Source organism: Triturus cristatus, chromosome 2_2 (genome assembly GCF_964204655.1).
Source record: "Triturus cristatus chromosome 2_2, aTriCri1.1, whole genome shotgun sequence".
Lineage (NCBI taxonomy): Eukaryota > Metazoa > Chordata > Amphibia > Caudata > Salamandridae > Triturus > Triturus cristatus.
In genome coordinates, this window is record NC_140582.1 from 240,969,357 (window position 1) to 240,997,181 (window position 27,825).

Genomic DNA, 27,825 nt, shown 5'->3' on the forward strand with positions numbered 1-27,825 from the left:
TAGATTTAGACCTTCTAGAAAACATCGTGAAAAAGGAAAAAGAAGAAAAGAAGAAAAAGATAAGAAGGAAGAAAAAAAAAACTATACACAGAAATATACAAAAATAAAATGCAAGCAAAACCACGCACGCGCCGAAAGCAAACACAAGACAACCACAACGCACACAGGTTTCGTAAACGGTTCGTGACGCCAAATGTTCTGCTTGGGTCTTCGGATCAGATAGAACCCGCTCAGCAGAGCCTCTCTAACCCAAACCAGAACGTTACCCCCTCCCTAGGGCCTATTTACACCTAAATAACCACATATATGTACCACCTAAGGACAGGGAATTCCTACTATATATACCAAGACCTACAAGTCATAGCCCCGCGGTCCCAAACGGACCCAGGACTTCCTGCCCAGACGGCAGCCACAGACTTCCTGCCCAGACGGCAGTCACAGCCTCGCGGTCCCAAACGGACCCAGGACTTCCTGCCCAGACGGCAGCCACAGCCTCGCGGTCCCAAATGGACCCAGGACTTCCTGCCCAGACGGCAGCCACAGCCTCGCGGTCCCAAACGGACCCAGGACTTCCTGCCCAGACGGCAGCCACAGCCTCGCGGTCCCAAACGGACCCAGGACTTCCTGCCCAGACGGCAGCCACAGCCTCGCGGTCTGAAACGGACCCAGGACTTCCTGCCCAGACGGCAGCCTTAGCACAGCCTCGCGGTCCCAAACGGACCCAGGACTTCCTGCCCAGACGGCAGCCACAGACTTCCTGCCCAGACGGCAGTCACAGCCTCGCGGTCCCAAACGGACCCAGGACTTCCTGCCCAGACGGCAGCCTTAGCACGAGTTCATCCTATAATTACCACGACATCAGTGTTACTATATATCAGATCACACAGAGACAGCTAGTTGAGCACAACTTGTTCCCTAGTTCGAAGGGCTCCTTTCTCCCTTACTCAGTTACCACCTACCTGATCAGGATTAACATCTGTTCATGTCAAGTCACAGCTGACTAGAAGAATAGGTTACCCTCTTACACAAGAACACGTAGCACATATTGCTTTACTACAAACTGAATACTTTATTTAGTTATTACATGCACACTCACGGAACATAATACATATCACATAACCTGCAAAGAAAAGTGAAAGATTAAGTTGTACACTCTAATAGTAAGGGGTTGACATCACCTTGGTCGTATGTAGCCTGCACTCAATGGTCATCTAGGTTCCCTTCTCGTCTGCGCCTCGGCTTCGCCTGGAAGTCACACCTCCGCAATCACGGGTTTACTCCCGTCTCCCTCTCCGAGTCACTGGGACCTCTTCCTCATCGGCTACTCTCTTCTCTTTGGAATATCTATTTCTCGGTTTTTTCTCCACCTCCAAGTTTGTCATCTGTCTTCCCTGGAATAAGTAGCAGCTTTACTACTAACGGCCAGGTGCCGCCTATGGACTAGAAGCAAGTGCCAGCATCTGCCTCATACTTTCACTAATATAGAGGTGCATTTTCTCATGGAAAATTCCAGCCCGTAACCTGCCGCCCACCAAATTCTTGTACCTCCCCGTGCCAAGGACACGTTCCCAGCCGGCCGGCCTGATGTAGTGTCTTCGGCATGAAGAAAAATACAATCCTTCGATAAGGGCCGGCCTGAACCGGTTCTCTCCAAGCGAATAACACCTCATAACTAAAACATCCCCTTTACCCTAGAAACATCTCAAGCTGCCGGAGCAGAAAGAAAGATGGAGTCTCTCCCGTTTGAGGCCTACCAGGCCTGCATTCAGCACGGCTCCATGAAATACCCTCACTACAGGACAGGTTATCCCTAATACTAACGAATCTATCCCCTAGGCTATATGTGCAAGCCCTGATCTATGGGGAGGAGCACAGAATCTTGTCGAAGTGCCTAGTAAATAGGCTCCATTCACTACTCTAACCCTTAGACTTGAATGGAAAGAGACTGAAGTCACCTAAATCACCCTTCAACACAATAAGACCGGAAAAATCGAGCAGTAAATCATCCATTCCCAAAGAAGAGCTGAGAGCTTATGTAGGGTGGAACGCGACGGGGTATAGTATTAGTCTGGGTGAAAGACAGCGAAAAATCTCATCTCCAATCTGGGTCGTACCCCACATGGGTCGGTTCTGCTTACAGGGTAATGGTCAGAATCCTAGAGCTCAACTGGGGAGAAGTGACTGTACTGAAACGTACACTTTCCTGTCACAGTTTTCCCCTGCGTTTTTGGCTGCCAAGGGCACATATTTAATCTGCAATGACCGAGCATATACATGGTTGCCCCCTGATTTCTCGGGCACATGTTATATTGCGAACTTGCTACCGCCAACATTTACTGCCGCCTCTGACTATCACAAGACCAGAGTTGTGAGAGGTGTGATTAGTAAGGAGGATACTGCCGGTCAGGAAGCGGGAGACTTCTTCTTGGGTTTCCTGCCGTTTTGGGGACCTATGGTGAATAGTAGGAACCTGAGACAACTGACACGTGTGGTTGAATCCACTGTTAATGTAACGGCTGGTGCCCTTGGTAATTTGACAGCTGAGCTCCAAGCGGATCGCCTTATGACTTTGCAGAACCGCATGGTTCTAGACGTTATTCTTGCAGACCGCGGTGGGGTATGTAAGGTTATCCAATCCAGTTGTTGCATTTTCATACCAGATAACGCTCCAACAGTCTATCAAGCCATCTCCAAACTCCATAAAATATCTGAAACCATACACGTGGATAAGGGAGACTGGTCACTGGTGGGGTGGTTCTGGGAACTGATATCTGCCTGGGGTTGGAAAGTTCTAATGGTCATTTGAATGATCTTAGCCATTCTTTTCCTGTTCTGTCTGTGCATACAGTGTGCTCCTGCGATGTGTGGCCTCTGTGCTACCTTATGTGTAAGGAAACCTGTATCGAGGGACGAGCTAAGTAATAGGATGATGCTACAGCAACATCTCCATGACTTCGTGAACATTGACCTAGACTCGGATTAAGATGAGTATAGTGATTGCCTATGTAAGGGCAAAAGGAGGGTCTGTCATACTTTAATCTCTGTCACCGCGTAGGGGACAGGGCCCTACCCCTGTCTATCCTGGTATTAGCAAACCGCAAATGGTTAATGCGGTATGTACGAGTGCTTTATATATCGTTCTAGCTATGAATGCACTGTGTACACGTTGTTTTACGTTACTACGCGGGTTCCATTTTGGAGGCAGTGGCCATCTTGTGATTGCCCTCACATAGGCTATAATGAAGCAACTACGAGGATATGAGGGAGTGTATTCTCTAACTCCTTGTCTCAGGTGGACGTTCATAAACATGTCCATCGAAGAGGATGGTGTGTCCCTAAATAACTGTTGCATGGTGCGGAACTTGCCATTAAGAAAGAGGTCGCCCCAGCAATGAATGTTATATTTGGTTTGGGTTTTATGGAAAACTCCTTCCTGTAAAACCGGCATCTTTGGGTGATATGTAAGCGGAAGCAGCGGGGAATAAAGGATGGGGGCCTGATGGCTGTGCATGATGCGATGCCAAGCTGTAATCGTACAGTCTACTGAAGTCAGGCATGTCGAGTGAGGTGGAGGTGTAGACAATATCTCTCCGTCCAGCGGAATGGGTTCCGACAACCTGTGTTCGGTAGCAATATGGGGTGTATATCGAGGCGGGTGAAACCAATACTCAGCATAATGTGCTTGGACACAAATGTAATGCAGCTCCAAGTCAGGAACATTGAATCTCCCCTGGGAGTATGACCGCACAAGTGTAGTCCATTGTAAGCATGGTTGTTTACCCCCCCAAACTAAGCGGATGAGCTCCGAGTGGAGCTGGGTGAATAAATGTCTGCCCGTGTCATAGGGGATATTTAAAAACAGGTAGAGGAGCTTAGTGAGGATGACCATTTTGTTGAATAAAACCCGGCCCGCCATAGTGAGGGGGAGAACATTCCAGCAAGTAATGTTGCTAGTGATACGGGCCAATGTGCGGTCATCAATTCTTCACAATCAGTGGTAATGTGTATCCCCAAGTATTTTACGTCAGAATTGCACCATTCTATAGGGTAGTCAGTGTGGAAATGGCACACTGAAGTTGTGTGTGAAAACAGCTGAGATTTGGCCCAGTTAATATGGACCCTGGAAAGCCCTCCAAAGCGGACAACTTCGTGGAGGAGCGGGTTGAGATTTTGTTGAGGGTTTTTGACATAGAGGGTGACATCGTCAGCATACAAGGATATGAGGATAGGGTGGAGGAAGCATTGAAGGGCTTTTTCTTGATGATGCTGTCGAATTTTGGCCGCTAGCGGCTCTATGGCCAGGGCAAATAGAAGGGGAGATAGAGGGCAACCTTGCCGGGTGCCACAGGTGAGTTGGAAGGAAGTGGAGGTATGCCCATTAATTAGAACTCTCGTGGTGGGAGAGGCATATAGCAGACATACCCACGCCAGGAAACCTACAGGTAGCCCCATGCACTGCAGGATGGTGAAGAGATAATCCAATTCCACATAATCAAAGGCCTTTGTGGCATCTAGAAATGCTGCCACGAGGGCCAGTTGTTGTTCAACCATTTGCAGTATGGAAAAGTGGGTGCGGAGATTATGGGAGGTAGCTCTACCGGGGATAAAACCTGCCTGGTCAGGTAGTACAAGTTTCTCCATCAGTAAGCTGAGGCGATTAGCTAAAAGTTTTGCAAGGATTTTAGTGTCAGTTAATGAGGGATAGGGGACGGTCGATTCGCAGTGATCTGAAGGCTTCCCAGGCTTCAGGAGGGAGATGATGAATGCCTCCTACATCATATTGGAAAGTATCTGTGCCTCTAGGGCTTCAAGATATACTTCTCGCAGCACAGGAAGCATTTGATCCAGGTATGCTTTGTAAAAGTCAATGGGGAGGCCGTCAGATCCAGGGGCTTTGCCCGATTTCATCTGCATGATGGCCTCGCGATACTTATCATCTTCAAAGGGGGCCGCCAGGAATTCCCGCTGATTATCCCCCAACCACCCCAACGCAATGTCTTGAAAGGTAGGGTGCAAAATCCGGGGCACTGACTGACGAGAACGGTAGAGGTTTGTATACAATTCAGTCAATGTGTGTAAAATTTGAATGCTGTCGCGATGCCAGGTGCCCACGCTATCTACTATGTCCACAATGTAATTGGAGAATCGAGGTGGACGAATTTCCATCGCAAACGTCTTCCCAGGTCTCTCCCCCTCCCCAAACTACTGTGCGATAAAGTATTTGCCGCATAAACGTACCTCCCGGTCAGCTGTGGTGGTGTATTCTGAAAGTTTGTCCCGGAGGAGAGCTTTTTGAGTCCCGGTTGCATCCTGCCCCATATCTGTTTCTATTTGTTTGAGCTCCCCTTCAAGGTGATGCAGGCTGCTGCAAATGTCCCTTAGGACTCCGAATCTTTTGGAGATACAGAACCCACGGACCGTGACCTTAAAGGCCTCCCAGAGCGTGCTCGTATGGGTGACCGAGCCTCTACTTCTCTCAAAGAAGTCGGAGATCTCCTCCCCAAGTTCCGCCTTTAAAACCGTATCCAGTAATGCTTCCAGCATTAGCCACCAAGTGCGTGAAGCTGTAATCGAGTTAGGGGGCATGACTGTCATGCACACCGGAGCATGATCAGAAAGGGTCCTGGCCATGTGTTCCACCGAGAGAATCCAAGGGGCAACTCCTCGGGAGATGACCCAATAATCAAGACGTGACCAGGAGGCATGTGCCGTGGTATAGTAGGTGCCTTCCCTGTCAGGGGGGTGGACATGACGCCAAGCGTCAATAAGGCCATGATCATGGAGCAGGCTGGAGAGTGTGTTATAGGTTTTGGTGTAATGATGAGAAAGAGGATTAGACCTGTCCATTGAAGGACACAGAGCAGTGTTAAAGTCCCCACCCGAAATGACATGAGTGGAACCCACTTTGAGGATGTATCCCCATAATGTAGTAAAATAGTCTGGGTCGTCGATATTTGGGCCATAGCAGCAAATAAGTGTAACGGACTGTGTGCCCAGCGTGCCCCAGAACATGCAGCTTCTACCAGATGGGTCACTATAAGTGCCGCCCAGAATAAAGGGTGTGTTCTTCTTAACTAAAATCAGGGTGCCACAGGAGTGGGTAGAATAAGAGGAGAACACCCATTCAGCAGCCCACTTGCTTCCGAAGTGGGGAGAATGGCGTGGATCGAGATGCGTCTCCTGGAGCATGGCAATATCTATCTGGTGTCTATCGAGATAGGCAAGGATTTGCCGGCATTTACAAGGGTCACAGAAACCTCTGGCGTTCCCTGTGAGCAATTTTATAGAGAGAGTTTCAGGATTTGTATGCATTATCCGGAGGGGGATACGTGGCAAATGCAAGGATCAAGATGACATGTGCAATACGAGATTAAGTCGTGTGTGCTGGTATGATTATCGGCTGATGCATAACCAAAAGAACATTCAAAAACAACATTTCCCCACCCAGCCCCACCCACAGCAGCACCCCAAACGTGCCGGAATTACAGTGCCCACCCAACACCCAAGCAGAAAGAGACAGTGTAGTCGAGTTCTAGAGAATCTATCAACTAGGGGGGGTCGTCCTCGTGGGGGAAACACTGGTGGGTCACGATTCCCTCCCTGCACGCTCTTTCTGCAAGCTGCCACCTAATGGAATGGGGATGGATTGGGAGAGAGAGGGAGGGAGACTTGTCATAGTTCAGTTTTACTTATCAACCCATGTCATTAATCTATTGTTCCAACATGTTTAGGTCATATGCAGAGTTTATCACTTACCTGTCCATCATGTGCCAGGGGTTCTCAAGAGTCCTGGAATTCGAGGATTAACATCACTGCAGGCCATGACATCAGGAGTTTGTCTGCGTTTAACTGTATGAGCTGGTCCGGAGAGAGAATGTGCATGAGGCGTTCGGGCAATTTTCAGCAATGATGTTAGTATGGGGCCTAAACTGTATTAGGAGATGGGGATCTAGAGTCCTGGAGATTGGACCGCAACAGTGAAGTTGGGGAAGATGGTAAACTCCAAGCCCTTGTAATGTAAAGGTTTATTCTCATGGGCCAGTTTAAGCGCTGTGTCGCGATCCCTGTAATTAAGGAGGCGGGCAACAATAGGACGAGGTGCACTGCCTGGTGGAGGTCGAGAGCCCAGGGATTGATGTGCCCGCTCCATGGTGAGCTGCGGGAAGAAAGAGTCAGCACCACATGCACCCTTCAGAAGGCGTTCAACAAAGTCCTTCATACGACCCGTGTTGGTGCTCTCTGGAATGCCAATAACTTGGATATTGTTCCGGCGGCTGCGGGCCTCGAGGTCTTCATTCTTTTTCCGCGATAACTTTAACCCCTTCGCTGCTAGGCCGTAAATCCCCCCTCCCCCCCGTGCTAAGCCTTTTTTTGGCTATTTGGGGTAGTTCTCGCTTAGGCCCCTGTAACTTTTTGACCACATAAGGTACCCACGCCAAATTTGCGTCCTTTTTTTACAACATCATGGGGATTCTAAAAGTACCCAGGGTTTGTGGATTCACCTGGAGGTGACCCAGAAATTAGCCAAATGTTGGGATTTTTGGGGAAAAATTGGAAAACATGACTCCAGATGAAAGCGCCTGGTTTTTTCCCTGCAAATTGTATCAAAAAAGGGGTTGTGGTGCTAAAATCAACATCTTCCCAGCTTTCAGGGACAAGCAGACTTTTGTCAGAAAACTAAAAATGTTTACACAGTTTTGGCATTTTTCTGGGACATAGCCTATTTTTGCTATTTTTTTGTGCTTTCAACCTCCTTCCAGTTAATGGTTGAAATGGGTATGAAAGCAATAATGGATCCTGGAGAGCTATACATTTTAGAAAAACAGACAACATTCTGAATTTAGCAAGGGGTCATTTTGTGTAGATCCTTCAAGGTTTATTCAGAGAAACTAACAGTTAAATATAGGAAAAATTGAAAATTAGTTGAAAAAACACAGTCATTTGTGTCAACGTTTTCACCTGTAACTTCTTCTAATTATGACAGCCGTATAAAAGCAATATGCCGTTACATTTGCTGGACCTTTCTGGTTGTGGGGATATATAGGACTTGTAGGTTCACCAAAAACTCGACGAACCCAGAGCCAATAACTGAGCAGCGTCTTGCAATGGTTTTTTATTATGTACTGGGTAAATAGCAATTATTTTGGGGATATGTGTACATGGAAAAGATGGTATGATAGACAGCTATGTATTTCTGAAATGGGAACAAAATATAGAGTTTAGAAACAGTAGCTATTTGCACATTTCTGAAATTGGGAGTACCCATACTAGCATGAGAATTATAGGTAATTTTTCAAAATTACATCTTTTTTACACATTGTCTTTCATTTGGAAGGCAGAAATGCATCAAAAGTCAATAGGTAATAACAGTTGCTCTACAATTCTGTGTTACACTAAGTCTCCCGAGAAAAATGCTACCTCACTTGTGTGGATAGGCCTAGTGCCAGCGACAGTAAACTGCCCAAAACGCATCGTGGACAAACCACATTTTCACAGAGAATAATTTCCTTTTTTCGCAAAGTGCCTAGCTGTTGTTTTTGAACCCTAGCTCTGCTGGCACCTAGGGAAACCTAGCAAACCTATACATTTTTTAAAACTAGACACTCAGGGGAATCCAGGATGGGGTGACTTGACTGGCTCTCACCAGGTTCGTTACCCAGAATCCCTTGCAAACCTAAACAATTGTCCAAAAAACAAATTTTCCTCACATTTCAGTGGTAGAAAGTTCTGGAATCTGCATGGATCCACAAAATTCCACCCACCCAGCTTTCCCCAAAGTCTTCCAAGAAAAATGGTACCTCACTTGGTGGGTAGGCCTAGTGTCCGCGACAGGAAACGTCCCAAAACGCAATTTGGACACACCACATTCTCAGAGTGAAAAATTGCACTTTTTTTGCAAAGTGCCTAGCTGTAACTTTTGAACCCTAGCTCTCCCGGCACCTAGGGAAACCTAGCAAATCTATACATTTTTGAAAAGTAGACACCCAGGGAAGCCAGGATGGGGTGACTTAACTGGCTCTCACCAGGTTCTGTTACCCAGAATCCATTGCAAACCTGAAAAATTATCCAAAAAAAACACATTTTCCTTACATTTATGTGGTGCAAATTTCTGGAATCTGTGTGGATCCCCAAAATTCCACCCACCCCGCGTTCCCCAAAGTATTCAGAGAAAAATAGTACCTCACTTGTGTGGGTAGGCCTAGTGTCCGTGACAGGAAACGGCCCAAAACACATGGTGGACACACCACATATTTACAGTGAAAAATTGCCCTTTTGTTGCAAAATGCCTAGCTGTAGTTTTTGAAACCTAGCTCTGGTGACATCTAGGGCAACCTAGCAAACCTATACATTTTTTAAAACAAGACACCCGGGGGATGCTAGGGAGGTGTAGCTTGCATGGATCCCCCAACGTTTTCTTACCCAGAATCCCCTGTAAACCTCAACTATAGCTGAAAGAAATCACTTTTTCCACACATTTTTGTGTGGAAAAGTTGTGGCATCACAGGGCTGACACAAATTTCCTACCACCCAGCGCTCCCCCGGGTCTCCCAATAAAAATAGTGCATCACTCGCGTGAGTGGGTCAAGTACCCACGACAGGCAAGGGCCCAAAACCTAGTGAGGGGACATCAAAATTACCTATCACAAACCAACCTGGTTTTCAAGGGGGGTCCCATGCGTTTTTGGCCCCAAGCTCGGCGGCCAGCCAGGGAAACCTACCAAACCCACAAATTTCTGAAAACTAGACACCCAGAGAATTCCAGGGAGGTATGGCTTGTGTGGATCCCCCAACGTTTTCTTACCGAGAATCCCCTGCACACCTCAAATTTAGCTGAAAAAAATCACTTTTTCCACACATTTTTGTGTGGGAAAGTTGTGGCATAACTGGGCAGACACAAATTTCCTACCACCCAGCGTTCCCCCAGGTCTCCTGATAAAAATGGTGCCTCACTCGTGTGGGAGGCCCAAGTACCCGCAACAGGCAAGGGCCCAAAACGTATTGAGGCAACTTCAAAATTGACCTGGTTTTGCAAGGGGGGTCACCTGGGTTTTTTGCCCAGTGCTCGGTGGCCAGCTAGAGAAACCTACCAAACCCACACATTTCTGAAAACTAGACACCCGGGGGATTCGAGGGAGGTATGACTTGCGTGGATCCCTCAACTTTTTCGGTTTCAGTGAAATTATGTCAGCATGACGTGCAAGCTGATTGTCATTTCTAAGCCTGGCAAAGCACTACGCTACGCTCGCGTAGTTTGCAAAGTTTGCGCTACTTCGCACTACGCGAATTGCACGTGGCACAGTGCAAACACGCGTAGCGTAGCGTAGTGCAGCGTTCATTTTTTGCTTGCTCGCGGTCCTCAACGTCAAGTTGGCGACCGCGAGCGAGCAAAATGACATCCCGGCGAGACTTTTTCCTCGTTCGCGATCAGCAACATCAAGTTGCCGACCGCAAGCGTGGAAAATAAACCTCCCGACGAGCTTCTCAACGCAGGGAAGTCAGGTCCGCGTTGAGAAAGCTGCCGCTCGAGTAGAAATCTACTCGAGCGTCCGAAAACGACCGCTTGCACTGTGCAGGATGCAGTTTGCACTGATTGCGCAGTGCGGACAAGCATCCGGCACTGTGCAATCTGTGCGAACAGCATCTTGCACAGTGCACTATGCGCCACTTCGCAAACTACGCCCAGGGTTAGTCATTTCACTGAAACGGGAGGGGGGTCTTGGGAGCTGGAGAAGCTCTTCCCCAGCTCCCGAGGCTACAGGGGTGAAAAAGAAATCCTTCTGGTGCCTGCACCAGAGGGATTTCCGGGGCCATTTGTCATGACGGCCGGGAGCCGCAGTGCGCACACGAGCACCGTTGCGCACGACGGCTCCCAGCCATTGTGCCCATGGAAGGGGTTAAGCAATTTGTCCATCTGTGACACTTGAAGTTGCGGCTATGCTGTGGTGTCCTCAGTATCTGATATACGACGCTCCGCCCGTCATGTTAATCCACCTTCTGAACTAAAATATCTAGACGAGTGTACATGGTGTCCATTTTTCCAGAGATGTCTGCTAGACTGTGTTGCATACCCAAAAGGAACGACTTGACCTCATCCCCAGAGGTGGAGGATTGCGATTATGGCTAGTCCTCACTGGGATGGATGGAATCCACTGAGTTGGAACGTGTGGTCGTCCTTTTTGCATCAAAGACCTGCTTAGACTGGCGCCCATCTGGTTTCCCCATGGTTGTCATAAGCAAGGGTGAACAGCGAGAGAAGGTGTCCGTCAGAATAAGGTGCAGGACCGGATTGTGGAAGGCTGCGCTATCGGACCAAGACTGATGGGAATATGGGGCAGCGCAGTGTCACGTCCTGACTAGGGGTGGGCGAAATTTGCGGAATTCACTTTCGCAAATAATCGCGAAAATGTTAAAAATCTCCGCAAACACGCGGAAATATCGCAAAGATGCGGAAGTTTTTTTCCCGCCCGTTCGTGGTATTTTCTGCATGGTCGCGGCTCGCCAACATACCCATGCGGTTGCTCGCGGGTGCGGCCATCTTGTTTTCACTTGTCTCGCGGTGCATGATCGCGAGAAGAAAGACGTGATCGCGTGACGAATGACGTTACTGCAGGCGCGAACTGTCTCCGAGACAGCGCAAATGGCTACCAACAATCCAACATCTCGTGGAGAACGCGACCGGATCGGGAAAACCGAAATGTCAAATTATCATAATTTCCGCGAGCGGAACGGATTTTTATCCCAGGCCTAGTCCTGACTGCCGGTCAGCAAATCTGGTCACCCCTGCAACAGCAAGAAGCAGAGTGGGCGGGGTCTATCGGCGCAGCTAACAGTGGAAGTAGGTGCGTGGTAGTGGAACTCCCAGCTGAAGGTACCAACGGGAAGCAAAAGAATGCACCAATATCCTGGCAATCAACAGGCCTACAACACACTGCCCAGCGGGTTGTCTCGTGTTTTTGGGTGTCCCACGTAAGTGAGGATGGAATTCTGGCAGGGACAAGAATCAGGACGGTAGGCAGGGCTCAGCAATCCGACAGTGCTGCAAAATAACTGCAATCTGGGGAAAAGTAGAAGGCGGTGTCCCAAAGTGGCCTGAAAGGATGAGGGCCAAAGCCTAGGGCTCGGACAGTGCTGCTCAGTGAGGGATGTAAAGGGGCGCCAAGGCCTGTCAGGTCGTTAGCGGCCGAGCCAGCACAGGCCTGCAGACGTCGGGGGCAAAAAAAAAAGCAGAGCAATCAGTTGGTACGTGGCTCTGTACTGTAGACAGCAATCTGTACCGTTTGGGAAAGCTTAGCCTCCAAAATTGTAGCGCATGAGTAATAGGCGAAGGATAGTCCCAGGGGGAGAAAGTGGGGCGCAGGTCACGGCAGTTTGCAGCAAAACAAGAGCGCAGCTGGTCAGGGTCCTTTCTGAAAATGGCGCCCGCCTCAATGAGGAGATAGGAGGGCGCCCGCCGAGAGCACCGCATAAAGCCTGCACCACGGGGCACAAACAGGAGCCAGCCGTGTCCACCAGTTGCGTGCAGATGTTCGCGCTGGGGGTGACCAGCAATTGCAGGAGAGCGTCCAGACCACAGCAGCGACAAGGGGGCTGGAGCGCGACACAAAACTGAACGCACGGCGGTTCCCTTACTGCATTTCACAGTGCACTGCTTCTCGATGGGTGTCTGGCGAGAGCTGAGGGAGCCGAAAGTGCAGTCCAGGGAACAGTGCGGCAGCACTGGGGCCGATTTCCAGCACCAGCATAAGTGGTCCGTCCACAGAAGGGGGAACATCCGGGCAGCAAGGCACGCGGTGGCAGCGCCTCACGGACACAGCACTTCATGGCAAGAGAGAGCTTTCAGCCAGCCGAGCAGTCTTGAAAATCTGTCACCACAGGTGAGTCTATGAGCGGCGGACAGATTAAGATCTCAGCGCAATATGAACGGATGGCCTACCACCACGTGGAATCCCAGAGGCTTGCGTGACAGCGGCGGCTGGGCAGGGCTCCAGGCGAATTCCCCCTCACTACCCGCAGATATTGGAAGTTAGCAACAGAAGCACTTGGCAAAGTCCGAGTGCTCCGAATTTTTCACCAAAGCAGGTGGATGGTTGGAAGAGCAGGCGACAGGACTCAGATAGTGGGTTCCGAAGTGCACCATAGACGCGTTCGGGTGGCACCTCCCGGCTGGTGACCTAAGAGACCAGGTGTTTTGGGAAGACATCCAAACCGCCATAGTTGACTATTTTAAACACAATGAAAATACTGTAGCATCACAGGCCACACTGTGGTAGGCCTTCAAGGTTGTAATACGTGGAGTCTACATTGCGAAGCAGGGGAAGGGCTGTGGGCTCTGTGATCTTACACACCTGGAGGGTGAGATCCGCTCTCGGGAGCTGCAATATTTTGCACATTATGACCCATCCACATTAGCGGCCACTAGTGGCAAGCTGGTGGAGTATGAGCAAGCAGACCAGAAGGAGACTCACTAACTGGGAAAGGTGGCTACTGCTAGGCGATATGGGGGGGAGACAGAGCTGGTAAGACCTTGGTGAACATGCTACGTAAGCCATAGGCAAGTGACTACATAGTTGAGCTTGGCGACAACCAACATGGTGAGTATTTGGAAACTGCAGCTGTGCAGAGGGAATTGACTACTTTTTTCTTCAGACTTTACACAACTACGCAGACCGTGCCGCTTCTGGAAATCATGTCTAATCTTGACTCGATGTAGCTGCTGTGGCTTGCTGAGGGTCATCAGCATTTTTTAGATGAACCGTTTACCCAGGGTAAAATTCTACAGGTCATTAACTCAGTGCCACGAGACAAGACCCCTGGACTGGATGGCCTTACGGATGCATTTTAGAAAGAGTACGCTGTTCTTCTCACCCCACACCTCCTTGCTCTCTGTGGGGAAGCCCTTGCTATGGGTGCTCTCAAACCCACCCTGCATAAAGCTCTGATTGCATTGATATACAAACCAGACAAAAACCCCCACAAATGGGAGTCCAACTGACGTCTATCCACGATTAAGGTGGATAATAAAATCCTGCCGAAACTGATCACTGCAAGATTACTACAGCTCCTGCTCAGCGTTACACGACCTGAACATTCGGCCTCTCCACACATTGGTGGTGTTCTTGGACACTACTAAGGCATGTGATTCCCTAGAGTGGCCCTATTTGTTTACAGTACTCTCAGGTCTGGGTATGAGACCCAAGTTTGTAAGACTCATTCACCTACTATATGCCTAGCCTCTTGCCCATTTGCGTATCAATGGAAAGATCACCTCTTCCTTTCCTGTGTCCTGTGTTGAGGGGCACCCGACAAGTGTGTCCATTTTCTCCTATATTATTAGCTATCACTATGGAGCTCCTTATGGTGCAGCTTAGACTTCACCACTCACATCACGGTTTAGCAGTAACACCCCACAAAATCCTGTTGTTTATGAATGCCCACAATGTCACCCTGTACGTGAGACACCTGCTAGATAATTTAGACCCACTTATATGCAAATTTACTAGACTTGGGGGCATAGCGGGCATCCACATCAACTGGGCCATGTTGAATCTCTTTCCCCTAACAGGCGTGACTAAAGAATTTCCCCCTGAGTTCCTACTCTACTAGGCGAGAGAACCAATAAGATACCTGGGTATCAGGCTCAGAAATCTAGATGACCTATGGAGAGCTAACTTTGGGTGCCTAATGACATGGCTGGAAAAGAGAGTGGAGAGCTGAATGAAACTCCTGCTGTCCCTTACTGGATGGCTGCCCATCGCTAAGATGGTTGTCCTTCCTAAGTTCCTCTATTAGTTTCTCACCCTGCCTCTCCCACTACCACTGCACTTTTACAAGTGGCTCAGTTCGCACATGGTGATGCTCATGTGGGCGGGTAAGCAACCTCGTTTAAAGTGGAAGCTACTGACACTCCCCTTTGAGCAGGGGGGCATCACAAGCAGTATGGCAGGCATCAGTGCAGATCACCTTCTTGAGCTGCTTCCTAGAATTCAGCTCAGTCAAGGGGGCAACAATGGTACCATTCGCTTGACAAATCTCCTATAGTATCCTGTGACATCTAAAAAGGTTCTCACCTCGGTCTGGTTTTTGGGGGGCTCTCAAGCCAGAATAGTGTCGATCTTAGGCTGTAGGGGCACCACCTGTCCGCTTACTACCTAGTTCCCTAAGTACACCATAAACCCTTGCCCGATCTGGCACCTACTGGCCTAGATCGTGAGGCCTGCCTTCTGCAGAGCCATCAACACTTCCCAGAGATGTTGCAAGTGATCTTCCCAGCTAGAACTAAATGCTGCAATGTCATCCAGGTAGGCGGCACTAAAATCCTCTAGTCCAGCCAACACCTGATTACCCAATCTCTGGAACATTGCCTGGGCATTCTTCAATCCAAAGGGCATGACCCAGAATGGTAGTGCCCCTCTGGGGTTGAGAATGCTGACCTCTCCTTGGCACAATCAATTAACTTGGCAGCCCCCAACGATCACTGAGCTCAGCAGCTCAGTTAATGGGGTGCGCTTCAATCATGGTAATGGCATTGAGCCCACAGTAGTCCACACAGAACTGCAGTTCAGGAGTGGCAATGGTGCAGCAGCCTTTGGGACCAAGACCACTGGGTTGGCCCAAGGACTGTTAGAGGGCTCTATCACTCCTAACACCAGCATCTTAGAGACCTCTTCTTTGATGCTAGCTCTGACCCTGTCAGTCTGCCTGTAAATCTTGTGCTTCACCGGAGGACTGTCCACATCATGGGTACACCAATGGGGGACACCTGGGGTCAGGGAGAACAGGGTGGCAGACTGCCCCAACAACTGGCGAAAGTCACTCTGCTGGTCAGTGCAGGGGCGAGGCTCACACCTTCCACTGACCCATCATGCTCCTTGGTAGACAGACGGTCAGGAAGAGGCTTACTCTCCTCCTCGACCCCATCATCTGTCGCCAAGAGCATGCTCACTTCAGACCTCTCAGTTCGGTTTGAAGCGGTTCTCATGGAGGACTCTCAAAGGGTTCCTGTGAGTCTGCAAATTCACCAGGTAGGTGACGTTACTTTTGCACTCCTCCACCTCAAAAGGCCCAGTCCACTTGTCCTGAAGAGCACAAGGCTCTACTGGTGCCACCCCCCACACTTTCTGGCCAGGCTGAAACTCTACCAATCATACAAGATTTTCATCTCCTTGTGACTTTTAGGTTAATCGGAGTGAGTTTCCTTAAGCGGGAAGTTTGGTTCCTGAAAGCCAGCATGTAGCTAAAAACATCCTGGGGAGTTTTCCTGGGAGCTGTCCCCCAGTCTTCCTTAACCATACTGAGAGGTCCTCTCACAGGGTGCCCATACAGAAGCTCAAAGGGACTGCACCCTAAAGACTTCTGTGGTATCTCACTGTATGCAAAGAGAAGGCATGTTAAGAAGATGTCCCACTTATGCCTCATGGGTTCTGTCAGGCCCTTGATCATGCCTTTTAGGGTTTGATTGAATCTTTCTACCAACCCATTACCTTGGGGGTGGTAAGGAGTGGTGAACTTGTAGGTTATACCACACTCTTCCCACAGGGATGTCATATACTTCAATATGAAATTGGTAACCTGGTCAGATACCACCTCTCTGGGGAACCCAACATGGAAAAAGATCCCCATTAATGCCCATACCACCACTGGCACCGTTGTTGTTGTCCAGGTATCGGGTGGCATGGTCCACCAGGACCAGGATATACCTGTTGCCCATGGCTGTCTTGGGGTCCAGTGGCCCCACAAGGTCCATCCCGACCCTTTCTAAAGGGGTGCCAACAACTGGAAAAAGTTGGAGAGGAGCTTTCACTTCCTCCCACTCTTTCCACTTGCAAGGCAAGTTTGGCAAAACTTACAATGTGCACCTGACTTCCTTCACATATGGTGCCAAAAGAAGTGGGTGGCAATCCTGTCAAAGGTCTTGTCCTGCACCAAATGTACTGCCAAAGGCATGTAATGAGTAGGGGTGGGCGGAATTTGCGGAATTAACCTTCGCAAATTATCGCGAGAATGTTTAAAATTATCGCAAACAAGCAGAAATATCGCAAAGATGCGGAAGTTTTTTTCCGGCATGTTCGCGAGATTTTCTGCATGGTTGCGGGTCGCCAACTTACCCATGTGGTTGCTTGCGGGCGCGGCCATCTTGTTTTGAGTTGTTCTCGCGGTGCATGATCGCGAGAAGAAAGACGTGATCGCGCGACGCATGACGTCACTGCGGGCGCGAACTGTCGCGAGACAGCGCAAATGGCTAAAAACAATACAACATCTCATGGAGAAGGCGACCGGATCAAGAAAACTTGTCGGCGAACGCAGGGATTCAGGTAAGGCGATCGCGCGCGCGCGAGAATGTATCATTTTACAGCGCGAGCAAGAAACAAATTATCGCCAAGCTGCGGAAACCGGAATTTTTGACATTTTCGCGCTCTCCGCGGAACGCAAAAATGTCAAATTATCGCAATTTCCGCGAACGGAACGAAATTTTTGCCCAGGCCTAGTAATGAGCCAGATCCAGTAGAAAGGTCCTGAAGTGCTGGGGTACCACCAGCAGATGGGCTGTCCTAGGCTCAACGATCTTAGGCTCACTGTACAGGAGACCATTCTCCAAGTAGATCCTGTGTGATCCAGACTGAACACCAGCTGCCTGGTTTGCAGCCTGCTGCCACAAACCCTCTAGAGAAGGGCATTCTTTATGCTCCCTGCGGAACTCTTCACTGTTGGGACCCCCTTCTTGCTGCCAATGGCTCCGCTCAGATAAGTCTCCTAGTTCCGCCACTTGCTCCCCTGTAGGTGCCAGGCCGACCCTTCCAGGTCAGCCTTCTCCCGGACCATGGGAACTTCAGGAGTGGGTTTCCTGTGCCCCCTGCCCTTTCTCTTGGCAGGCACCTGGGCCACTGTTTCAGGCTACAGGTCCTTCTGCTCACCCTTACTGGCTGCTAGGGTTCGAGTGGTCACGCTTGCCCACTCTGGCAACCCAGGCATCTCAAAGTGAGACCTGAGTTTCACATCGATCAACAAGGACGGCTCCAGGTCAGTACCAGCAGAAAATATACAGGCATGGTAGGGCTTACAACCACCCTCGAGGCACCTGAGACCCCCCCACTCAAAGGAACCTGTGCTACCTAACACTGGCGCTCTGAGCTGTCCACATCAACTACTTGGTGGAATGCCCCGGGGGCTACTTTCTCCTCAGAGACCAGTTGAAACAGGACTGAGGTCACACTGGCTCCAGTATCTCTGAGAGCCTCTACCATGCACCCATTGATGGTCACCCAGGCACTGTAGTTATTGTTTGCAGGCACTTAGTTTCTTGGGACCATTTCACTGATCCCAAGTGAGACAAGGTTAATTTCTGTTCGATCCCCACTCTTGATTGGGTACCCCTCCTTCCTAAGCACTACACTAGGCAACACCTTGGAATGCCCACAGGTGGGTGGCTGTGCCTTCTTGGGGCCCTTTGGATCCCCCTTCAAGTGACCCACCTGCTCACAGGCATAGCACTTGCCGGTATCTGCAGGCTTCCCTAAAGAGACCCCTCGTTTCTTATCTCCTGGGGGATGGAAACCTTTACCCTGGGTACCAGTTTGGGGCCATCTAGAAAACCTGAATACCTATCACATTACTGCCCTTCACCCAACTTTCCAATGACCTACAAAAAGAATCTACACATTCTAACCAAAAGTTTGCATCGGTTTTCCTACTGGACCTAAATTGATCCCTGTACTTGTCTGGAGTGAGACTACACCTGATGAGAAGGGCCTCCTTCATGTCAGTGTAGGTGAGTTTCTGCCCCTTACCTAAAGCCACTGAAGTGTCCCACCTCTCTTTTTGGAAAAGATGCCACAATCCTGATCCCCAATTATTTTCAGGACCCCAATTCATGTGTATAGCTGTCTCATAACCCTGAACCCACCTTTGGATATCATCACCCTTCTTGTACTCCTTGCCTACATTTTTAGGAATGTGTGCTGTGCACTCTGGGAGCACTGAGGAGTTGCTGTCACCATTTGTTTTTGATCTACTTCTCTGATCCAGCTCCTTTACTCTAAGCTTGTGGTCTAACATCATCCTTTTCCTCTTCCATTGTCAACTTGAGCCTATCCAGCTCCATTGCATCTCTCCTTACTTCCAGCCTGTCCTCCAGCTACTCTGGTGACAAGCTACTACTGCCTGACCTGGTGGGTACCTCCCTCCCAAAAACACATCAACCCTTAGAATAGGCTTCCCCGACCCCACACCAAGATCTCCAGATTGCTCACTGGCATGTCTGGCTGCTACCCAGGCCCTCAGCACCTCCTGTAGCTCCTCTTTTCTGGTGAGGCCTCTGATTTGGACTCCAAGATTTTTACAAATAGCCTTCAACTCCTTTACGTTGTAGGTTTCCAACCTTTCTTCCTCAAAGGCTACTTCCAGTGATGCAACTGATGATGTTATTGACTTAGACATGATGCAATAGAAAGTTCAAGTTTCCAACAAATGGCAAGATCAAAAATAGACCAAGAAAAAACAGCATGTGCTACGTAATGGTCTGCAATATGGTAGTAGTATACACCAATAATAGTGCAAATGCAAGTCCTATTCTCCCCGCTGACAAACAATGTTAGAAATGCGGGTCTCTAGTTGGCAGGTTGTTGTTCTCCCCAAAAAGAGACCCTTCTTCCTAGTCAGGAAAAGGGAGTTACACTCCTAAAAGAACCCCTGCTCACCCCCTTGGTAGCTTGGCGCGAGCAGTCAAGCTTATCTCCAAGGCAGTGTGTAAGGCATTTGCACCAGATTCAGGTAGTAGGCACTCAGAGGCAGGGAAAACCAATATTCCTATTTGTCCACATAGACAACACTGATTTTCGCCTGACTGGCACATAGGAAATTGAAGAACTCAGCGCACCAAATAATTACCGTGATTCTAAATAGAAAAACAATCTTCCAATTTTGCCTACCTCCAAGACTGAATATAAAAAATGGGGTTGCTGCCGCAAAACAAAACAGATTAGTTGCAAAGAGATAAATCAACATAGCACCCAGTTCTAATATCTACTACATGGCTACACAACACTATTTTCGGATGGAAAAGATGGATGGCCACCAGCAGCGGCTCCTCCACTAAGGGGGAGGAGCGTCACCGCACAGCACTTTGAACAGTACAAAAAAGGAAAAATAAAATGATGATTACACAACGTTATTATCATTACATTTTTCAGGACAGGGCGTAGCTGGGCTGTCAGAGTATGGGGAAAGGAAATATGTGGAGGAGGTGTGGCTCAATGATTAGAGCGGCAGACCCACATGCAGAGATCTAGCCCGGGACCAGGTTTCAATTCCCCGCCTCGGTGGGTCTTGGGCTCAAAAATTCCACGGACCTGATAATTCTCGCCTCGGTGCCATTCCAATCATGGAGTCCCACTCTGCAACTCTGGGCAATAGCTTGCTTAATCTCCACAACGGCCCCCACAACGCTAAGGATGCCTGGCCTCCACTTTGGGGGTGCCCAGGAGTGGACGCCTCACAGGGAAAGCCAGGATGGGTTCCACAGCGGTATTCGTACAAGCGCCTTGAGACCCTTGCGGGTGAGTAGTGCGCTATACAAGTATCAATTTACATTTACATTACATTTACCATAAGTGCGCATATCAGTTTGGCTGGCCAAATAGACATGCACACTGAGCATTTCTCCACCCCCATTATGTTGAGTGGAGAACTGTCCCAAGCACTTCCTGAGAGGCCAAATAGGCCGCCTTAGACAAATCACAATGCTGCTGTCATGCTGGTGCCAACAGAGTCGTGATTGGCTTAGGGGAGTCTGGGAGCCTGTGTGTTTCCACTCTGTGCTGCTGGGAAGAAAAGAGGATGGAGGAGAGGCAGCCACCTGCCTAACATGCAAGTGAGAAGTAAGAATAACCGGTTGCTCTACACTATCGCAAGGCCCAAAAAGATTGAGATGGGACTGCAAACTATGCTATCCTCAGGCCATAGGGGGCAAAGAGAAGAACGCAACAGAGCCCTCATTATTCCACAAGGTACAGATGGTATCCTGATAGCTGGGGGATGGCCTTAATTCACTCTTTGGTGGCACAGGTGCAGCAACTCTTAAATTGCATGGACCGCAGCCCTAATGTAAAATGCAATTGACCGGATGGCAAATACTATATCACTGGGGTTCCCGGTGGCACGATATTGGTTTCAGGATGGGTGTCATCGGTTAGTCTTAAACAGCGCCGAACACTCGGCTCTCCCATAAATTACCCCTATCTGTGTACTGCATAAAGAAAATATAAATAAAACCTGCAACAGTTTTGATCAACAAACAGCGTGTGGTCTCTTTTGTGAGATGCAAACTGTGTCTGTTGCAAAAGTAAGAATGACATATGACAGAAGGGCTGGGGGAAAATACTAATATTTATGCCTTTGGTGGCACAATGTAATGGTCGAGGTGATGTTGTTTGGGAGAGGGGTAGACACAGTTGGCCATGGCTCCTCTGTATCTCTTTTAGTAAGCATTTGGCGCCAGTATCTTGTGCCTGCAGAAAGCTGTCTTGTTTTTGTTTCTCTAAAAGCACTCTGAACCGTGTAGGTCTTTGATGCCCGGCCAGAAATGTGTGCTCCTTTTTAATCTTTTAATAATTGTAATGGAATATCCCCAAAATGTTGGACCGGGAGTCACTAGAACATCTACAAAAATAAAAAATGCACAATAATCTGGGAAAGTATTATAATCCATTGTTTCTGATGCCATCCCAAACCACAGGGGGACACACTGATTGCCAAAAACGCTAAGTTTTCACGATGGTTGTTTTTTCTTCACGACAGGAGACGTTTGTTATTCTGCGATGTTGTTTTGGACTACCGAGAAGAAATGCTTCTATTTTGTGGGGATCTGGAATCACGGTTTTTCCTTAAATATAAATGCAAAAGCAATTCGTCCCGAAAAAGCTAACAAAATTGAGTTAAAAGTACTGTGGCAATTCATCCTTTAGTTTAGCTTCAGCAAAGTCAAATGAGCAAAAAAAGTTTACTTGTAGACTAGAAAAGTGGGTGGATCCGCACATCTTTCATTATCTCCCTATTAAGTGTGGCATTCATTACCTGTAGACTCGGAGAGGACGCAATGACGCACTTCCTCGACGTAGATGGCCCCACCTACGTCTTTCACGCTATTTGTAGGATACGTTTTGAAAAGTCACGCTGGTGGTCCCTGGCAGATCTAAAGAAACGTATTCCCACCCAAAACCTTATTTGCTCCTCTGCCTTCTTGTGTATTTCCTAGGGCGAGACTGCAGGAAAACGCACCTTTCATCTTTGAGAACAACCCCTCCTAGGTTTCCCCACTCCAGCATCTTTATTATAATTAAAGCTCCTGCTAATGGTATTTTGTTTTTTACATTTCTTTCTGTATTAATCCTTATTTACCTTTTGCTCATTTTATTAATATTTATCCACATTTATGTGGTGATTTGCGTAAAAATGCTTATTTTCCCACATCTATTTAGCCGATAAACGTAAATCCCTTCCAGGCGGCGAGTCGTCCCGCCCCACTCCCCTTGCCAGTTTTCACCAACTGCACGCTTTTACCTTGAATCACCACTGAAAACGCTCTTTGGTGCCTGGAAAGGTCACAGTTTATTCATTAACATAACTTTATACATTTCAATTGTTCATGGTCATATCCACATTTAATGTCCATGTTATATATTTTCATCTATTGCTCTTTAAGCTTTTCTCTTGCATTATGGAACCAGCCTACTCAATATCCTGTGAGGGGAGGTGCCCCCTTTTCTGGGCTTCTGATTCACGGGTCTAGACTTCAGCTTGCTACCGATTTGGAAGGTGTCGGTCTGGACCTGCCCGGGCTGCAAGTGCCGTCCCGCTCGCCCTGTAACCCTTTCGTGGGCCCTCCCTTCTCCCAGGGGTCCCTGCCGTGTGGCATCCCAAGGACCTTACTTGAGCATCTACTTTACTTTCCCTGAGGCTGAGTCCTTGCCATCTTCTCCCTTGGTAACCCTGCTGTGAGGCATCCCAAGGATCCTGCGGGAGTACACCTAGATGCTAAAACATGACCTTTGCCCTTCCAGAGATGGGCCACCTCTTACCGGGGAAGATTTACCACCTCTGCGGATGTACTATAAGAATATGTGAAGATACAAAGGCCATTTATTAGCATAAAACGGTGCCTTGACACATTCATTTTCATGACTAAAGAATTACTGGTAACATAAAATAATATAGCGCAAGGGAAAATACCGTAGGATTGCACTAGCTTGCGTTATCTTCCTGGATAAAGTCGTAATCATAACGAAAGCTGAGACTTTTTCCTGGCAGAAAAGCTGTTAGTATTAGTGGCTGCACGGGGTACCAAGGGGAACCTCACTGCTAGTGTTAGACGTGTTTCATTCGAGGATGGAGCAGCAATGAGAGCGTCAACACAGATCAACTTTGCGAGGTTTTGATTGAGGCCAATAGAGGTCAGTGTGAGAAGTTGGCCTGATATGTAGTGCTCACTATTCTAGTGATCACTGTGTATCATTCCAAACGACCCTTATTGATGATTGGTTGTAAGTCAACCTTTTAGACCAGCTATCCTAGTAGCGTGGATACGAGCAGTCTTTAGGCTAAACTCTAGAGGGCGTGTTAAGCCAGCTGTTTACCATCACATATACCCCTTGAACACCAAGTGAAAGGACACCACACAAGTTGTTATGAAAATAAAAGGATATTTATTTATAACAAGACTACCCTGGCTCTTTATGAGTCAGGGAGCTAAGCACACTACAAAACTCTTAGGAAAATACTTCAGTTGCACAATTTACACAAATGCCCGAGGGGCACGAGAAACCATCTACACTAACAGTGAAATACGAATGGTTAGAGTCTGGAGATACTGATTCCGGAGTGATCCGATCAGTGGGACTAAACGAAAAAGGAACTGGACACTTGTAGAGCGAACCTGCGATGGAGCACCGAGATGCTCGAGTTACCTAGCCCGGAGGCTGCGGCTGCGTGAAGTTCGGCAAGATGTCGGGAGTCCTCGTGTAGTCTCAGGAGCCTGAAAGAAGAAGTTGCTGGCAGGCGACCAGTGACGATGTTCAGAGCGATCCAAGCCTGGATCGGTGGTGAAGGAAAACCTGAAAGCAGAGGGGACTCAGTTCTCAACCGCTAGCCAGCGATCGTGTGGGTACCAGGAGGGTACCGGCTGAAGTCACCTCGACCAGGTGAGTGGGTGACGTCGGACTCGGCTGTTCCTCGGACCAGGAGGCGCGGCGGCGACCAGGATGGAGGGCGAGCTGTCCCACGAAGGTGTCTGCTGTCGATGATGCTGGGCCCAGGAAGGGGCAGCGGATCTTGGCAGTGGCCACCCAAGCGGGGGAGTCAAGATGGCGTCGGGAGTGGACCAGGAGGGTCCGTGGTACTCCTCTGTTGAAGGGGAGCAAGAGCCAGTCTGGAGCACCCAGACTAGTGATGAAACAATCGTGGTGCGTCGTGAAGAGGGCCACAAGCCGGTCGGCAAGTGGTCGAACAACGCGGTGAACAACAAGGAGCGGAAGGGCCCCCACGCAGATCTCGGGGATGCTGGGGAGGCAGACTTCGATGCTGGAGCTGCTCAGGGTTAGGGCTTCTCAAACCCTAGGTGCACTCACTCGAGGGTCCCTCGGTGGGCGTGCTAGATAAGCGTCGTGCAGGTTCTGAAGATAGCCGGTCCCGCAGGTCTCGTCACACCTACGACTCTCAGCTGAGCTGATGAGGGAGGTAAAAGGTCAGAGATGGCAGGGAACTCGGGTCTCGTCGAGCTGGGCAGTCTTGATCCGTAGGAGAGACTTACAGCAAACCGCAAGCGCTTAGATGGTGCCTGCTGGTGCAGGGTGGCTACTCCTTAGCCACAAGGGAGAGTCTTCAGAAATAGTCAAGAGTTCCTTTCGTGGAAAGTAGTTCGTGATTCGGAGTTATCCGATTATCTGATTATCCAATTTGGGAAGGGGACTCGCTCCTACCTTTATTCTAAGAAAAAGGGGCTGGCCCGTGACTAGGTTCTACCTATGGGTGGAGCCAGGAGGGGGGTGGTTACACCCCTATCCTTTGTCCGGCTTCGCGCCAGCTCAGGGGCTGGTGTGCCCCCGAAACTGGTTTGAGCCGGGCTATGCACAGTGAGCACCGGGGTGCCACTGGCAATCACCTTCCTTTCAGCCCTGCCTACCTGGGATACACAAACCCTGTCTGGGATGGTGCTAACACCGCCCTCGACAGGAAACCCTTTGTCCAAGCTCCCTTCGCTGGAAGGTCTCCCAGCAGCAGGAGGTCAGACTTGTGTCTGGTGGCAGCATCCATTTTGTGATGCTGAGGCTTGAGTCAACTTTAACCGGGGTTCAAGGTTACTTCCATGTCGTGTCCCTCTAAAAGGGGGGAATGCTAACCCCGTCACCAGGACTGGCGAGGGGTTCGTATTCCCATTCGTATGACACCTTACTCGACATGTATAGGTGATGCGATGCCAAAGTTAGCAAATAACCGCAAGGATTATAATGCATTAAAAGTAGTTGGCCCGCGTCACCATGGAACGGCTATTAGGACTTGGTTCCGCAAGCCGTCGACGGGCTCAGCTCGCGCCAGAGCACCGTCCCACATGATTCCCTGCACTCTGCCTTCAGGATTGTTAAGGCCTGCTATAGGAGTGACTGATAGGAATCCATGTGTCCATTTTAGGGTTTAGGTGTAGGAATACTACACCTACAGCAACGGGTGATTACACCACGTGGCCCCAGCTGTCGTGCAGCCAGTTGTGTCAGATTTGGGCGGCCATTCCGGGGGTGGCATAATACATGCTTCAGCCCCTGGTAGGCCCTGGGTACACCGATGCCCTGGATACCTGTGGTATGCTGAGACAGGGACTGACAAGGCGGCCCAGTTCCAATTAGTGGATGCACCTAATGTACATGTGTGTTAATTTCGAGAGAGAACAGCTAGGCTGTGGGTCTGATTGGCAGGCCCACAGCCGGAGAAAGTCGTAAACCAATGAAGCAAAAGCAAAAAATCTGGGTGATCATAGGATTGCAGACCCTACTCTCCTACATGACCCCCCCCCCAAACTTTGGGACAATAAGCTAACCTTGACCAGGTGAGTCTTCTTGCTCTAAGTGGAAATACCTGGAGAGCCCATCTGCATTGCCATGATCAGTGCCAGGTCTATGCTCCACTGTGAAGTCCATCCCCTGTAGGGAAATGGACCACCTAAGTAGTTTGGGGTTTTCACCCTTCATTTGATTTAGCCACAAGAGGGGCTTATGGTCGGTCTGAATCTTGAAGTGAGTGCCAAACAAGTATGGCCTCAACTTCTTCAGGGCCCAAACCACAGCAAAGGCCTCCCTCTCAATAGCTGACCAATTCTTCTCTCTGGGGGTCAGCCTCCTGCTAATAAAAGCTATGGGCTGGTCATGACCATCAAAATTCAGTTGCGATAGAACAGCTCCCACACCCAGCTCCGAAGCGTCTGTTTGGACAATGAATGGTTTGGAGTAGTCTGGACTCTTTAGGATAGGTGCTGTGCACATGGCCTGCTTTAGGTCATCGAATGCCTTCTGACAGCTTGCTGTCCACTGAACTTTTTTTGGCATCTTTTTACTTGTCAGGTCGTTTAGCGGGGTCACAATGGATCCATAATTTCTGACAAATTTCCGGTAATAACCAGTCAGGCCCAAGAAAGCTCGAACCTGAGTCTGGGTGGTTGGAGGAGCCCAGTCCTGGATGGCCTGTATTTTGCTCTCCAATGGTTGAACCTGGCCTCCACCTACAAGGTGGCCCAGGTATACAACCTGTGTCTGCCCTATCTGGCACTTGGTGGCCTTGATAGTGAGGCCTGCCTTCTGCAGGGCCTCTAACACTTTCCTCAGGTGGACCAGGTGATCCTCCCAGGTGGAGCTAAAGACAGCGATATCGTCCAGATACGCCGCACAGAAGTCGTCCAACCCAGTGAGAACTCGATTCACCAGCCTTTGGAAGGTGGCAGGTGCATTTTTCAAACCAAAGGGCATTACCACGAACTGATAATGCCCACCCGGGGTAGAAAATGCTGTTTTGGGCTTGGCCTCCTCAGCTAACCTGATTTGCCAATACCCAGCTGTCAGGTCAAACGTACTTAAGTAGTTGGCCGAGGCCAACCGGTCGATAAGTTCGTCTGCTCTTGGTATCGGGTGGGCGTCGGTCTTAGTGACCGCATTGAGACCTCTGTAGTCCACGCAAAACCTCATCTCCTTCTTACCGCCCTGGGTGTGAGGTTTCGGCACGAGCACTACGGGGCTAGCCCAGGGGCTGTCCGAGGGTTCAATGACTCCCAGCTCCAACATTTTCTGCACCTCTGTCTTGATGCAGTCTCTGACATGATCAGGTTGCCGATAGATTTTACTCTTTACGGGCAGACTGTCCCCAGTGTCGACCTCGTGGGTACACCACTTGGTCTGACTGGGTGTCAGAGAGAACATATGTCGAAAGGATTGAAGAACCTGTTTACAATCCTCTTGTTGATGTCCAGAGAGGCTGCCACAAAAGACAACACCATCTACTGATCCATCGTCAGGGTTCTGAGAGAGCAGGTCTGGGAGAGGGTCACTCTCCTCCTCCTGTCCCTCATCTGTGGCCATGAGCAAGCCCATGCCCTCCCTGTCGACATATGCCTTGAGCCTGTTTACATGGAGCACCCTGTGGGGGCTCCGGGGAGTTCCCAGGTCTACCAAGTAGGTGACCTCTCCCTTTTGCTCAATGATCGTGTGGGGCCCAGACCATTTGTCTTTGAGTGCTGCTGGGGCCACTGGCTCCAGCACCCACACCTTCTGTCCAGGCTGATACACAGTTAGGACA